General features: G+C 46.9%; 1 protein-coding gene and 1 long non-coding RNA gene across 3 annotated transcripts in view; both read left to right on the top strand.

Moving 5' to 3' along the window:
- LOC308486478 overlaps positions 1-16,469 on the top strand; it is a 260,503-nt gene that overhangs the window by 29,848 nt on the left and 214,186 nt on the right. The gene's annotated exons all lie outside the window — the stretch shown is intronic.
- PRKCQ (protein kinase C theta) overlaps positions 13,921-16,469 on the top strand; it is a 52,744-nt gene continuing 50,195 nt past the window's right edge. The window contains exon 1 of one of the 2 annotated variants that reach the window (XM_081022820.1): positions 13,921-14,103. The gene's annotated coding sequence lies outside the window, so the exon portion shown is untranslated. The remainder of the gene's footprint in view (positions 14,104-16,469) is intronic. The other variant, XM_081022821.1, reaches the window with a different exon arrangement.

Genomic DNA, 16,469 nt, shown 5'->3' with positions numbered 1-16,469 from the left:
GGGTCTCTATTTACCGCTTCTGCGCATGCGCGTGACATCATTTTGAGCGTCTGCACATGCACGAGTGGTGAAGCCCGGAAGCAACGTGCTCCGTTACTTCCGTGTCACCGTGGAGCGTAACCTGAAAACGCTCAACCTGAAGCACATTTAACCCAAGGTATGACTGTATCCGGGTAGGTTTACTAAAAAAGAACAACCCAAAACCAAAAAAATCAGCTAAAAATGAATTATGGGGAGAACGATTTGTATCTGCTTCGTAGCATCTGCACTGAGCACAATGCAACTCTTTTGCATTGTGGAAAGAATAGGCAGTACCAGAGAGGGGCAAACAACCCCCCCCCACACACACACACACAAAACAAGGAGCTCGCCCCCCTGACTTGCCTTCCAATTTCTGAACTATTATTAACACATACTGTCATTTTTTCTTTCTTGTACAATATGCTTTTTAAGATGCTGCCTAGGTTTGTCATTGCTCTTCTCCCAAGAAGCAGGCGTCTTTTAATTTCGTGGCTGCTGTCACTATCTGCAGTGATCATGGAGCAGGAAACGGCAAGCCATTCCTGTATCCCTGCCAAGAAAACTCCATGGACAAAGACAACAGGCTTGTACAATATAGGCCACCTTTCTCTCCAGGGAGCTCAGTGGGGCATATATGGTTCTCCTCTTCCTCATCTAACCCACCAACCCTGTGAGGTAGGCCAGGCTGAGAGGGAGTGACTGGCCCAAGGTCATTCAATGAACTTCGTGGCCAAGTGCAGGGTTTGAACTCTGGTCTCCCAGGTCTAAGCCTGGCGCTCTAACCACTACACGGCACTTTCGCTCCCTCCGCTAGAAATTTAGCTTTGCCCCTTGTGTGTGTGTATATCCCAACCCCCAGAATTTTTTTTTGCTGTTGCTGCCATGGAGGGAAAGCTGCAGTTCTCTGACGGCGTAGGTGCCGCGCGTTTCCTTTCTTTCAAGAAACCTGGCCCTGCCACAGCCATAACTCACACGAGCAGGTTCGTAGGAACCTTAGCAAAAGCATTTGAAGCATATTCTCTAACCACAGGCGGCCACCCACGCCTTTGGTTTGCAGCGAGGGCTGCTGGAGAGCTTTTTTTCTTTCTCGCCTCGAAAAACTCGTGCAAAAAAAACCACACACATCAAATTGAAGCCAGGATTTGTCTTCTGGTCTCTGTGTTCCAATTCCTCGTCTTGGATGATTTTGCCTCAAGTTCACAGGGCGCAAAGTAGACATTCCAGGGGTGAATCTGTACAATATTTAGACGCCGGAGTAAAACGGCCCTAGAAAGCATCTTAAAAAGCAGAGACATCACCTTGCCAACAAAGGTCCGTATAAAAAAATTCCTTCCTGTAGCACCTTAAAGACCAACTAAGTTAGTTCTTGGTATAAGCTTTCGTGTGCATGCACACGAAAGCTTATACCAAGAACTAACTTAGTTGGTCTTTAAGGTGCTACAGGAAGGAATTTTTTTATTTCGACTATGGCAGACCAACACGGCTACCCATCTGTAAAAGATCCGTATAGTTAAAGCTATGGTTTTCCCAGTAGTGATGTATGGAAGTGAGAGCTGGACCATAAAGAAGGCTGATCGCCGAAGAATTGATGCTTTTGAATTCTGGTGCTGGAGGAGACTCTTGAGAGTCCCATGGACTGCAAGAAGATCAAGCATGTACATTCTTAAGGAAATCAGCCCTGCGTGCTCACTGGAAGGACAGATCGTGAAGCTGAGGCTCCAATACTTTGGCCACCTCCTGAGAAGAGAAGACTCCCTGGAAAAGACCCTGATTCTGGGAAAGATGGAGGGCACAAGGAGAAGGAGATGACAGAGGACGAGATGGTTGGGCAGTGTTCTCGAAGCTACCAGCATGAGTTTGACCAAACTGCGGGAGGCAGTGGAAGACAGGAGTGCCTGGCATGCTCTGGTCCATGGGGTCACGAAGAGTCGGACACGACTAAACGACTAAACAACAACTCAGCTCTTCTGGCACTGACTGGCAGCAGCTCTCCAAAGAAAGTTCGATGAAAATAGGGAGGTCCTGTTTTTGTAAATCACCTTGAGATTCCCCCCCCCCCCATAATCGAGTGGTATATAAATATCACCAAATCAAATAGGTAAATAAATATTATTCCCCTAAAGCCTACTTAGATATGTAGAATGTCAACAAGTGTTTTGAAAACTGCTTTTTAGCCTATTGTTGATTTTAATTATGCTTTCGATGTTTTCAATAGCTGTTTTATTATCCAGGTATCTTTAACTGATAATGTTATCGCTTTATTCTTTTCGTCAACTGCTTGGTAACAAAAAACAAAAAAACCTCGATCAAACAGGGTATAAGCTTTATTAAATAGACTAAAGAAATAAAAAAAAAGAAATTTAACCTCCCTGGAAACAAAGGAAAACTCAATAAAGGCTGGGGTTAATCATCTAACTTCTGCATAAGCAATGCGTTAGCACATTGGGATAAAGGGGTCAGTCTCAATAAAGAGATATTCTGGGGGAACTCAAGAGTTTTCCATTGTGTAGACAGGCAGAGTCCCCCAAACCCTGGGCAGCCCCTGTGTGGAATAGCGACTCAAGACAACGTGCTATGGGATCAAAATTGGCCACAACTTCATTATGTTTCAGATGGCTCAGGCATTGGGCATTTATCCCTCCCAGTCCCCCGCTGGGGATCTGGGGAACATCAGGGTTATCCAGTGGGGGGGGGGGGCATGAGCTGGCTCTGGAGGACATATATTCAAGCAGAGAGAGCCCGCCCCCATTACGCTGCCGTTGCAGGGGAGAGCAATGACAACCTCTAGGCGCACAGCCAATGCCTCCCCTCAAACAACCCCTTTAACGGGGAACCCTGGTATCGCTGCCACAAAGAGGAGGGGGAGTGGGTCACCGCTGCACGCCCCCCCCCCCCAATTTAGGGAAGATAGACTAAAGGATTCTGCCCAAGGCCTGACACCACCAAAGTTGTGACGTTTTGCTACGGGAAAGGCAAACCTGCCAATGCGGAGGAATTCATTTCTGGCCCTTCAACAGCGACCTTGACGTAGCAGCGCCCACGTACCTGTGGAGAAAAGGTTAACCTGCAAAAGAAGTCTTAACTGAGGGTGGGTAGGGTGGGAGAAGCTCTGGAGCCAACTGATGATTCTCAGGTAAGATCCAACTGATGATTCTCAGGTAAGATCCCGCAGGGCTCCCTAGGCTGTGGATAGCAGCCTGCTGCACGGAGCACGGGGCGCGCTGAAGCAGAGCGCCCCGCGCTTCGGGCACATCTCCACAGCCTAGGGAGCCCTGCGGGAGTTCCCGCGGCTGGGGGGGGAATAAAAATTTTTTTTCTTTATTCCTCCCCCAAAAAACTAGGTGCGTCCTATGGGTCGGTGCGTCCTATAGGGCGAAAAATACGGTACTTATCAACTGAGATCAGACTCGTGAACCAAAATAGCAATGCTACTTACCCCACATTTATTTTTAACAGTGGCAAAGTTTTAGGAATACACATGACCTCTTACTGGGATCTGTTTGAAAGAAGATATCTTCAACGAACTCATTTTTTTAAAAAAAAATCATATATCTGTTTCTTATAATTGTATTTCACCCACTTCAGGAAAGAAAAAGGCTTCCATTGAAGAAACCAGAGGCCTTCCTCCTGGGCATAGTCGGCCAATCGGTGCTAAAGAAGGACAGAACTTTCTTTATGTATGCTACAACAGCAGCAAGAATACTTATTGCAAAGCATTGGAAGACACAAGACCTACCCACACTGGAGGAATGGCAGATGAAAATGATGGACTACATGGAATTGGCGGAAATGACTGGTAGAGGTTTACGGCATGTAATGCCTTGAAAGAAAATATTATGAAAATGATATACAGGTGGTACATGACCCCAGTCAAGCTGGCAAAAATATATCATCTGCCTGATAATAAATGTTGGAAATGTAAGGAAACTGAAGGAACATTCTTTCACCTCTGGTGGACGTGCCCAAGGATCAAGGCCTTCTGGGAAGTGATTTATAATGAGTTAAAAAAGGTATTTAAGTATACCTTCCTTAAGAAACCAGAGGCCTTCCTTCTGGGCATCGTGGGCCAAGGGGTGTTAAAGAAAGATCAAACCTTTTTTATGTACGCAACAACAGCAGCAAGAATACTTATTGCAAAGTACTGGAAGACCCAAGATTTACCCACACTGGAAGAATGGCAGATGCAACTGATGGAATACATGGAGCTGGCTGAAATGACTGGCAGGATTCGAGACCTGGGAGAAGAGATGGTGGAAGAGGACTGGAAAAAATTTAAGGACTATCTACAAAAACATTATAAGCTGTATGAATGTTAGGACAATGCACCATTGAATGAAATATGGCTTCAGTGATCTTATTGTAAGACATATGAAAATAGATGAAAAGGAAGTAATTGGGAGTGACACTATTGGAAATTTAAATAATAAGAATGAAAATAAGGCAATAAATTGCTGTATGTAATGATAAGACTGAGAACGCAGGGAAGGGAGATGTGAGGAAGTCTGAAGATTATGAAACTACGATTGGTGAATAATACTTATCTTAATCTATATCTTTTGTTTTTTTTTTCTATTTCTTCGTTTTCTCTTTGTCAATTTTACTTTATATTCTTGTATGTTATATGGTGATGGTAATTTGTATGTTTGGTGTTTCTCAAAAAAAAAAAAAATTCCAATAAATATCTTATAAAAAAAAAGGAAATGACTGGTAGAATCCGAGACCAGGGAGAAGGGTCAGTGGAAGAAGATTGGAAGAAATTTAAAGACTACTTACAGAAATATTGTAAAATTAATGAATGTTAGAATGATGTTGGATTGAAGTTAAGTGGTTTCTAGCTGTAATGGTATAAAAGAATATGGAAAAACTGGATTTTCAATACGTAAAAACCTAATGCTATAATATATTAAGATTAAAGATCAGGATTAAAAAGGAGGGAAAGGAATTGCTGGACTAATAAATTGAACTGGAATACAAAAAAGGGAGGTATGAGGAGGTCCGAGAAACAAGTAAATGAAAGAGAAGTGATGAAAAGATGGAATTGGTTTTAATTGGGTTTTTTTTGTATTTTGTATTTTTCTTTTTTCTATTTTTCTCTTTCTTATCTATGTATCCTTCTTTTGAAACCTTAATAAATATCATTTTTTTAAAAAAGAAAGAAGGAAAAAGGCTTCCAGCAGGAGACCCTTGTCAGGACACAAGTGCTTCTTGTGCAATTTGCAGGATAAAAGGTCCTTACTTCCACTGATGTTAATTTCTCAAACAATCTTGTTAATTTGCAAAGCACCAGGAACAAATAATGATAGTGCATTTGAACTTTAAAGGTCAGCTGGGTACTCAGACTGCAGGAGGGAGGTCTAATTGAAGTTCTAGGGAGCCTGGAGTTCTTAGCAAGGGGAGTATACCTAAATAGATTTTAAAAATAAAGGTGCATATTGCAGTTTAAATTGTGGCTGAGGAGTTGGAATTAATAATAATAATAATAATAATAATAATAATAATAATAATAATATATTTATTTATACCCTGCCAATCTGATCTGGCTGGGTTCCCCCAGGCACTCTGGGTGGCTCCCAACAGAATAAAAAATCAATAAAATATCAAACATTAAAAACTTCTGCCTTCAGATGTCTTCTAAATGTGAGATAGTTGTTTATTTCTTGGACATCTGGTGGGAGGGCGTTCCACAGGGCGGGCACCACTACCGAGAAGGCCCTCTGCCTGGTTCCCTTTAACCTCACTTCTCACAGGGAGGGAACCACCAGAAGGCCCTCAGAGCTGGACCTCAGTGTCCGGGCTGAACGATGGAGGTGGAGATGCTCCTTCAGGTATACAGGACCAAGGCTGTTTAGGTCTTTAAAGGTCAGCACCAACACTTTGAATTGTGCTTGGAAATGTACTGGGAGCCAATGTAAGTCTTTGAGGACCGGTGTTATATGGTCTCGGCGGCCGCCCCCAGTCACCAGTCTAGCTGTCGCATTCTGGATTAGTTGTAGTTTCCGGGTCACCTTCAAAGGTAGCCCCATGCAGAGTGCATTGCAGTAGTCCAAGCGGGAGATAACTAGAGCATGCACCCAGTGGCGTAGCGTGGGGGGTGCAGGGGGGGCCGGCCGCACCGGGCACAACATCTGGGGGGGCGCACTCGCAGCTCTCTGCCCCTACTTGGCTCACAGGTTAGGGGGTGCAAATTACTTGCCTTGCCCCGGGTGCTGACAACCCACGCTACGCCACTGCATGCACCACTCTGGCAAGACAGTCTGTGGGCAGGGAGGGTCTCAGACTGAGTACCAGATGGAGCTGTTAGACAGCTGCCCTGGACAAAAAAATTGACCCTTGCCTCCAAGAAATGTACACAGACACTGCCCTGCTCCCAGAAGATCTGGAGATGGCTAGCAACTTAGGGCTCATTTGCACGTCTGCTTGTTTCATGCCTTCAAAACACAGGTCTAAGTAGTATTGCTGTTCTTTAGCACTAAACCAGAACAAATGACAATTCATGGAAAACTCAATTGGTGTTTGTTGCAATTCATTGCTAAACTGTGGGGTTTCCCAGGGCAAAGCTGCAGGGCAACCAGCAATGTGGATAAGCCCTTAAAGGTAAAGGGTAAAGGGACCCCTGACCATTAGGTCCAGTCACAGACGACTCTGGGGTTGCGGCACTCATCTCGCTTTATTGGCCGAGGGAGCCGGCATACAGCTTCCGGGTCATGTGGCCAGCATGACTAAGCCGCTTCTGGCGAATCAGAGTAGTGCACGGAAACACCGTTTACCTTCCAGCCGGAGTGGTACCTATTTATCTACTTGCACTTTGATGTGCTTTTGAATTGCTAGGTTGGCAGGAGCAGGGACTGAGCAATGGGAGCTCACCCCGTCGCGGGGATTCGAACCGCCAACCTTCTGATTGGCAACTCCTAGGCTCTGTGGTTTAACCCACAGTGCCACCTGCGTCCTGGATAAGCCCTTAGGTGACTTGAAAAGTAGAATATTATGCATTGCAGGGGGTTAGACTAGATGATTACTGGTGTCCCTTGCAACTTTACCATTCTACGATTCTATTCTTTATATTATTTACTGAATTTGAGTGCCCAGCTGCAGACCCCTTGCCTCCGGGAGCCTAGGCCCAGATAAACAAGACACAACAAAGTAGTTACAGGATTAAAATTAGGCCACAACTTTATTAAATTTCAGATGTGGGAAACCTTGGCTTAGGCCTTGGGTGGGTATCCCTCTCCGCCCCCAAGGAAGGCTCAGAGTCTGGGAAGTTGTGGGACGACAATGAGTGGTCAGAGGGAGAAGAGAGAGAAGACTGGGGGGGAGGAAGGAAGCTGAAGAAGGAATAGGGTTTAGTGAGCAGGAAGAAGCTGTGGCAGAGAGCAGTGCAGAAGCAGAAGCAGAAGCTGACGCAGGCAAGTGGAAGGAGAGAAGTCAAGAGGCAGGGAGGATTCCGGCTGGTGAAGCATCCCGGGTGTCTCCCCCTCCTGCTGCAACAAGCTCCGCCCTCCCCGCCCCAGTCTCCCAGGGTGTGATGGCCTAGGAATCTGATTCAGAAGCTGAATCTGAGGAGTCCCAGCCTGCACAGGAGTCCCCGCCTCCAGGGCCGGCTGAGCCGGGGCAGGGGCTTGAATCTGAAGGGCCTGCACCTGTGTTGGGTCCTCAGGAGCAGACACCAGATGTATCCACTCTGGCTCCGGAGGTGATCGAGGACCCATTGCCTGCATGTGCACCTCTCCCAGCCCTGTCAGGGGAAGGTGAAGCTGCCCCTGGGTCCAGTAACCCTCCAGCCTCTTCTGAGCTGCAGAGGCTCAGGGCAGAGAGGCTTAGGGAACTGGGTTCTCTCAGGAGGAGTGCTCACCTTAAGGCCAGGAGAGGCGGGTCACCTGTGGGCTGGGACCGCCCCTGGCCTCAGAGGAGATAAAGGCCAGTCAGCCCAGTCCCAGGTTGCAGGAGCAACAATGTTGGAAACCTGTTTCTGCCAGCACCCAGACCTGTTTTTCCGGAGTTCCCGACCACACCCGGCTTCTTGCTTTGGACCCCGCTTCGCCATTGGTGGAGAGTCTCCAGACCCTCGGCCCAGGACCGGACTTTGACCACGCCTCGCGGTAACCCCCCCCCCGGACCAGCACACAGGACCAGCAGAGGCATGAAGAGGGTGGAGGAGAAGTTAGCTTCATGCAGGCGCAGTCTCAGATTGCTTGGGGAAAACTTTAGAGAGGAAGGGAACTGGGCAGCTCTGGGGAAGCAGGGACCTTCAGTCTCAGCAATTGCTTCATGTGGGCAAGACCTGCCGGAGATGAGTTGCTGTTCTCATCAGGCCTGACACCCCTGTGCAGATCCTGTTTTTGCTAACAAAGAGTTAACTCCAATGTGCTCAGTGTGATTTACTGCTGGCTCGCTCCAGCCAGAATCATAGTCCAAAACACCTGAGAGGCAAAGAAGTTGGCAAAGAGTCCACTCCGCTTTTGTTTTTTTAAAACCCACATAGATATCGGCAATCTTTGAATCCTCTTTGACAGTCAGCGGTTGAATAATTGCCAGAATCAAATTAGCAATCTCTGAAACGCAGTGATTAACGGTCCCGTCTTAAATCCACAGCGACGGCATTGTGTTTGAACAGCCTGTCAAGGGAAGCGGAGGTCAGGCTGAGCGGAAGCAGGACTGTCATGTGTGGAGATGTCTTCTGATCGCTCTGGGTGCTGTTATCAATTATTTCCCCATTAAAGAACAAAGCTCCTTTAACACCCCCACACCCCCGCTATGCTCAGGCAGCATCTCAGAGGATCTTGCCATCGTTTAATGGCTTGAGGCTAATTAAGCATTAGTCACATTAAAACACTAATTGGCAAGATGCTCTGGCGCATGCAAATCAGCAGGAGCAAGTGGCGCCGCTCTCCTTGGGCTGTACCACCAAAGCAATGGGTTTAAATGCTCCACCAAGTTTTATTGTTGTTGTTTTTTAAAAAAAACCACTCCTGCCTCTTAGAAAGCTAGCAGGCCAGGAATGTAGGAAGTCAGACCATTGGTCTATTTTGCCTGGTATTATTTCCTAAACTGGGTGGCAGCACCTCTCCAGAGTTTCAGACTGGGCTCTCTCCTAGTCCTACCTAAGGTAAAGGTAAAGGGACCCCTGACCATTAGGTCCAGTCGTGGCCGACTCTGGGGTTGCGGCGGTCATCTCGCTTTACTGGCCGAGGCATGTGGCCAGCATGATTAAGCCACTTCTGGCGAACCAGAGCAGCGCACGGAAACGCCGTTTACCTTCCCGCTGGAGCGGTACCTATTTATCTACTTGCACTTTGACGTGCTTTCGAACTGCTAGGTTGGCAGGAGCAGGGACCGAGCAATGGGAGCTGCGGGGATTCGAACCGCCAACCTTCTGATCGGCAAGTCCTAGGCTCTGTGGTTTAACCCACAGCGCCACCCGATCTGCAAATTGAACCTTGCACCTTCTACATGCAAGACAAATGTTCTGCTGCTGAGCTATGGACCTTCCCAAGCAGCCTGAACTATTTTAAAAGAATTTATTGAAATAACCCCACTATTGATTAGTGCAGAAATGAGATGCAACGGACTTGCAATTTTATGGCATGTGACTCATGTGGACAGAAAATAGCCTGAGTCATCCATCTTTTTTCTGGACTTTAAGCAATGACAAGCCCCTTCTTGCCTCAGTTCCCCACCCATCTGCCCCTTTCCTTACCCTTCATTCTCCAGACATCCTTCTTTCCGGTTCCTCTTTCTCACTCCGTCTTCTGCCCTGTGCCCTTCCGTTACACCTGAGGGCCCCCCATCACTTAGATTCCTAAGCCTCGGTGGGTCCCTCTGTGAGGCTCTAATACCAGGCAAACTGACAACTTTCCCTTCCCTCATAGTAACTGGACTGCAGTGGTTCCCTGTAAACTGAGCATTCCTGATCCAATCAGCCAATCAGTGTCTCATACACAAAACTTCACAGCCACGAGGGTGATGCAATATGTATTGCCTTGTGTCATTTACTAGGGCTGTGCAACTGAAGCCCAGATATCAAACCAAAATCACCCAAAACAGAATCTCCTTCTTCCCCCACCTCCCCCCAAGCACATGTTTAATTAGGGTTTAAACCCCAATTAAACATAAGGGCTGAGCTCCAAATGGATCACATCAGGGTGTGCACAGTCCTATCATTCATTCATTCTCCTGTCAATCTGTTTTCATAATCTTTCCCGTCTGGGTCTGCACTAAATAAGGGCATTTTGTGGTTGAACCTCCCATTTCCCTTTTTTTTCTAAATTGTGGTTCGTCGTGCTATAGCTTCGCCAGAGCTTCTCTGTTTCGCTGCATCTTCTGCCCAATACAGGCATATAGAGGCTCTTACACGTAAGAAAGAGATCTGTCTTCAGGCAAGGAGCAGGACAGGCTTAGCAGCAGACACAGAGCCCTGGAGGAGTCATGATTCAGGAGTTCAGGAATCAGGCAAGACATTCAAGACTAGATGGAAGCAACAAAGATGTCCCAACAGCTTCCACGCCATGCCTGCCAAGCTTTTAAAGATGAGACACAGTGTGCTCACTTATTATTTTTTTATTTATGTATTGCATTAAAATCCCACCTTTTCCTCCAAGGTTCTCTTCCTCCTCATTTAATCCCCACCACAACCCTGTGAGGTAGGTCAGGCTGAGAGGCAAGGACTGGCCAAAGGTCACCCAATGAACTTTGTGTCTGAGTGGGGATTTGAACCCTGTCTAAATCCCAGGTTCCTGGACTGACGGTCTCGCCACTACACCAAACTGGCACTCACTTCCCTGCTACGTCATAGGGAGATTTGTGTGGAGCTCCCGAAATTGAAACCTGGAGGTGTGTGGTGTGCTTGGATGTTTTTGTCTGGCCTGACATTCAACAGGCCAGGAGATGAAAGCTGTGCATCTTTTTCCAATTGGAAGATGCAGGGCAGACAAAAGAAAATGCCTTTTCACACTGTGCGTAGTTAAAAGTAAGGAATTTGCTCTTGCAAAAGGCAATAATGTTTGGGGAGAAGATTTGGAGAAAGCAGTGAGGAGCAATCATGCTATTATTATATGAAACCTTAATCGTTGTCATCATTAAAACAATTAGCAAATTTGAAATGTTTTCTGGAAATGCTGTCCCCACAGAACGCTGAAAAAGGTATGTAAGATAATAAGGGGTTATGATAATCATTAGGAATTAATGACCTGCGTTGCTGAATTCTGCAGGTGAATAATTAAAATCTTGGAAACTATATAACCTAGATATCCATGATGCAAGGAAGAGTTTGTTTGCTGCTTATTGCAGCCTGCTCATGTCTTTTTCTGGACAAATGCCCATGGCTTCAATTAAGTAGTGGTATAAAGGTAAAGGGACCCCTGACCATTAGGTCCAGTCATGGCCGACTCTGGGGTTACGGTGCTCATCTTGCTTTACTGGCCGAGGGAGCCGGCGTACAGCTTCCGGGTCACGTGGCCAGCAGGACTAAGCCGCTTCTGGCGAACCAGAGCAGCGCACGGAAACGCCGTTTACCTTCCCGCCAGAGTGGTACCTATTTATCTACTTGCACTTTGACGTGCTTTCGAACTGCTAGGTTGGCAGGAGCTGGGACCAAGCAATGGGAGCTCACCTTGTCATGGGGATTCAAACTGCCAACCTTCTGATCCGCAAGCCCTAGGCTCTGTGGTTTAATCCACAGCGCCACCCGCGTCCCTTAAGTAGTGGTATAGCAGGAGGGAAATCCAACAGGTGAAGTTTCACCACTGCTGCCTATCTATGCCACCTATGGGCATGTGGGGACCTTCAGTCTCAGCAACTGCTTCATGGGGGGCAAGACTTGCCAGAAATGAGTTTCTGTTGGATTTCTAGCCAGACACAGGCTCATACCTTTCTCCTGCCAAACTGCTGGATTTAGTTGTAGAATCACAGAACTGTAAAGTTTGAAGGGTCTCCCCCCAGGGTCATCTAGTCCAACCCTCTGCAATGCAGCGATCTCAACACGCAAGTCCCCCATCCAATTTGAAACCAGACCAGCCCCTGCTTCGCTTTGCAAATGCGCTGGCAGTTTTATTGCTGCGCCACCAGGGATCACATTTAGTAGATGTACGTTCCTCTGCGAATTTCCATTTAAGGATTCAATAAGGTGAATCACTAGTGGTATGAAAAATAAATCAAAAGTGAAACTGTGTGTAAGTGTAACTTACATGTTTTAGCTTGGGAGTCAGAGGTGTGTTTTTGGTCCGAACAGGTGGAAGGTCGTTGCTGTGAGCTGCAATGAGCTAGACGGACTGATCTTCTGACTTTGGAAAAAGCAACATCGTATGCCAGCATTGAGATGCCAGACCATGATCCAGTGGTACCTCGGGTTAAGACCTTAATTAATTCTGGAGGTCAGTTCTTAACCTGAAACTCTTCTTAACCTGAGATACCACTTTAGCTAATGGGGCCTCCTGCTGCCGCCGGAGCACGATTTCTGTTCTCATCCTGAAGCAAAGTTCTTAACCCGAGGTACTATTTCTGGGTAAGCGCAGTCTGTAACCTGAAGCACCTGTAACCCGAGGTACCACCGTATTCCTGTTTGCTCAGGGGGTTGGACTAGATGACACTGAAAGCCCCTTCTAACTTTACAGTTCTACTGTCTATGATACTTCTTTGTGGAAAGCAATGAACACACACACGCAAACACACACCATATCTGTATTGGATTTGAAACCTTTTTTAAAAAAACAGAGGGTGCTGTTTTGAACTGTTTTCATATACAGAACTGTCTTGAACTGCTCTTCTTGTGGCTCGCTTTAACCGCGAAATCACTTTGAGATTTTTTCTTTAAATTGGAAGAGCTTCATAAATTGACTCAAATAAATAAATAGATAACGCACTTTGAGCAATAATTTCTAATTCGACCACCTTCAGCCAATTTTTTTTAAGCTCTTCCTATTTCCAGCCTTTGTGTACAAACTCAAGTGTTTCCAAGCATGGCATTATGGTAACTTGGGGGGGGCAGAGGAGGGGGGGAGTTGCAGAAGAGGAACCCAACTCATTTCTCCTATTTCAAAAAGGCTGCAAAGGCTGGAAGGGGGAGCCCAAGGGAGAGGAAGAGATTTGAGCCAGGTTGCATTTAAAAGGCAAAACTATGTGGTTTGCCTTTGGACGCAGGTGGTGCTGTGGGTTAAACCACAGAGCCTAGGACTTGCCGATCAGAAGGTTGGCGGTTCGAATCCCCGTGACGGGGTGAGCTCCCGTTGCTCAGTCCCTGCTCCTGCCAACCTAGCAGTTCAAAAGCACATCAAAGTGCAAGTAGATAAATAGGTACGACTCCGGCGGGAAGGTAAACGGCGTTTCCGTGCACTGCTCTGGTTTGCCAGAAGCGGCTTAGTCATGCTGGCCACATGACCTGGAAGCTGCACGCCGGCTCCCTCGGCCAATAAAGCGAGATGAGCGCCACAACTCCAGAGTCGGCCATGACTGGACCTAATGGTCAGGGGTCCCTTTACCTTTACCTGGTTTGCACTTTTCAAAACAGTAGACGTGCCGAAACGCAGCCGTCCTTCAAAATCCGCCCGCCGCCGAATATTCGGTGCAGTTTTTCAGTCCAAAAAGACAGTGTGCATTCGAAGGCGCATATTGGTGAAGATAACCCAGGAAAATGTGTTGCATTAGGGGGGAATTCCTTTGTGAAAATGCTTGTGCATTTGGCAATATTGCATGCGAGGGTGTGTCAATCTTAGGAGAAATTTGCACCCATATGACAGTGAGTTTTCAGGATGAGGTCTCTACACACACACACACACCCCGCAAACGGATGTGGAAATGTGGAGAATTTCCTAGGGGAGCCCCCAGCTTGCTGGTACCGCGTCCTCTCACACCAGGCTCCCTGCGGCATCTTGAATTCCATCTCTGTGCCCCGGGCAGCGACGGCAGCAGTCAGGTGGCGGCGGCTGTGTGGGTGGCCGTGTGGGTAACTGAAAGCGGCAGCTGTAGCAGCAGCAGGAGAAGAAGGAGGAGGAGACAGCAGCAGCCACAACTCGAGCTGAACTTCTTGAGAGTGAACTGGCTGAAGCAGGCAGGACGGGGGGAAAAGGAAGGAGGGCGCAACTTGGAGATCAGGTATGGGGGGGGGAATGGGGAGCTGTGGAGAGGCAGAATATTCTCCCCCTGGAACTTTTGTAATGTCACAAAGGCTCTCTAAGCTTGCAGTGAATATGTGTGTGTGTGTGTGTGTGTCAGAGGAGGGAAATAGGGTGTATACAGTCCTCGTCTTGCTCGTAGAATCATAGAATTGTAAAGTTGGAAGGGACCCCGAGGGTCATCTAGTCCAACCCGCTTCAATGAAGGAATCTTTTGCCCAACGTGGGGCTCGAACCCACAACCCTCCGCTTAAGAGTCTCGTGCTCTACCGACTGAGCTATCAATCACAGAGTAGACCTGTGGATGTTATTGTTGTTGTTGTTTAGTCGTGACCCCGTGGACCAGAGCACGCCAGGCACTCCTGTCTTTCACTGCCTCCTGCAGTTTGGTCAAACTCATGCTGGTTGCTTCGGGAACACTGTCCAACCATCTCATCCTCCGTCGTCCCCTTCTCCTTGTGCCCTTCATCCTTCCCAACATCAGGGTCTTTTCCAGGGAGTCTTCTCTTCTCAGGAGGTGGCCAAAGTATTGGAGCCTCAGCTTCACGATCTGTCCTTCCAGTGAGCACTCAGGGCTGATTTCCTTCAGAATGGATCGGTTTGATGTTCTTGCAGTCCATGGGACTCTCAAGAGTCTCCTCCAGCACCAGAATTCAAAAGCATCCATTCTTCGGTGATCAGCCTTCTTTATGGTCCAGCTCTCACTTCCGTGGATGTTATTAGATGTGACTAACTTAGGTTCATTCATCTTACTGGGTCTACTCGGAGTATAACTTGGTCGGCTGTAACCCACACTTCCTCCCCGCCATCCCCTTGACAGCATTTTGTCACTTTTGAACATCCATTTCTGCTGTCTCTTTTCACAGCAGCGAAAAGCAAGGGGTTGTTTCAGCTCCACACCAGGAAAAGTGTTTTGTTTTTCCCCCCTCTTCGGGTTACAAACCTTAGTGAAAGTCTGGGCTGAATGGGGTGGTGGCCCCCTTTATAAACTGGCAAGCCTATTCTGCGCCTGCCCTCGTCTGCCAGGCCTCGCAAGGTCAGATCTCAAGTGGCAAAGGCTTTCCTCTTTCTATAAGTGCTTCTCTTGCCCAGGGCCGAAGTGGCAACTTGCCAGCGCTGCACAGTTATTTGAGGCTCAGGAGTGAGCTGGGGTTGCCAACTTTTAGGCTGGTCCCTCTGCCCTTTCAACAGCAGTTTGACGGGCAGTTGGCTAATGTTGGCTCTGTGCCATGGGAAGAAAGTGTCAACAGCAGAACTCTGTGAAAAGGAACAGGAGCAGATCACATGGCGAGAGGTTGGAAATGCTATGTTGGATATGCAATCTCAGGGCCTTAAGGTGACACCAGGCATGGGGAAATCGGTCAATTTCAGATCTGTTTCTCATTTTCCTAGTCTCAAATTCAGCTCTCCACATCTCCACACCAGTTTGCCAGTTGTTGCTGTTTTTTAAATAATTTTTTTATTAACAATTTCCACATAACAGTATATCAAAATATATCATATTCATTATTCCCCCCCTTTTTCCCCATTCCCCATCAAACCCCTCCTTCCCCCCACAAGACTTCCCTCAGCTCCTCTCTCTGATTTTTCAACACACGTCACTCTCTGCATATTATAAAATTATTTCAATCCTTATATTATCTATCTACCGTGTTGCCAAACGCAAAATTTGTGTATGTTGATTCAAAACCTGCCAAGGAGTCCAATTCATTTTGTTGTCTTTTTAAGTACTTTGTAAAAAGTTCCCATTCTTCTTTAAAGTCGCAGTTGTTGTTTTTTTACCCCCATGAGAATTCATCAGCATTTAAGTGTGGATTTCTCCTAACATGCCCATTTCCCCTATGCGATTTTTGCCTAATTTATGGATTTCGGGCAAAGTGGTTTCCTTAACGTAATGCACTTTGCATGCAGTTTTCACAGATATATGCATTCCACACTTTCTCCCCAATATTTGCACCTTTGCACACATCACTTGACTGAAGAACTGCGTTGCAAAATCCGGCTGTGTTTAGGTTTATGCATTGTTTCCAACAGTGCAAATTAAACCGGCTGACCTTTAACTACAAACTGAATCATGTTTCTCCCCTATCTCTAGTTACAACTCTGTAGATGGTCCTTCTGTATTCAGTGTGTAAGTTGGGGAATCTGGACGCGGAAGTCAGGATGGTGTCATTTGTTGTGTCTGTGTTAGAACGCTGCTTGTGTAACTCATGGGAAGTTGCCGTTGTGTAAATGCCAGAGGGAAACGCAACAATGGCAGTCAATTAGGAAGTGAGCTGCTGTTGTGGGAAGTTTTTAATGTGTGACATTTTAATGTACTTTTAATCTTTGTTGGAAGTAGCCCAG

The sequence above is a fragment of the Podarcis pityusensis genome (assembly GCF_964106645.2).
Source record: "Podarcis pityusensis genome assembly, chromosome: 10".
In the NCBI taxonomy this organism is placed as follows: Eukaryota; Metazoa; Chordata; class Lepidosauria; order Squamata; family Lacertidae; genus Podarcis; species Podarcis pityusensis.
Note: the sequence above shows the minus strand (reverse complement) of the source record. Positions and strands in the feature narration are given on the sequence as shown.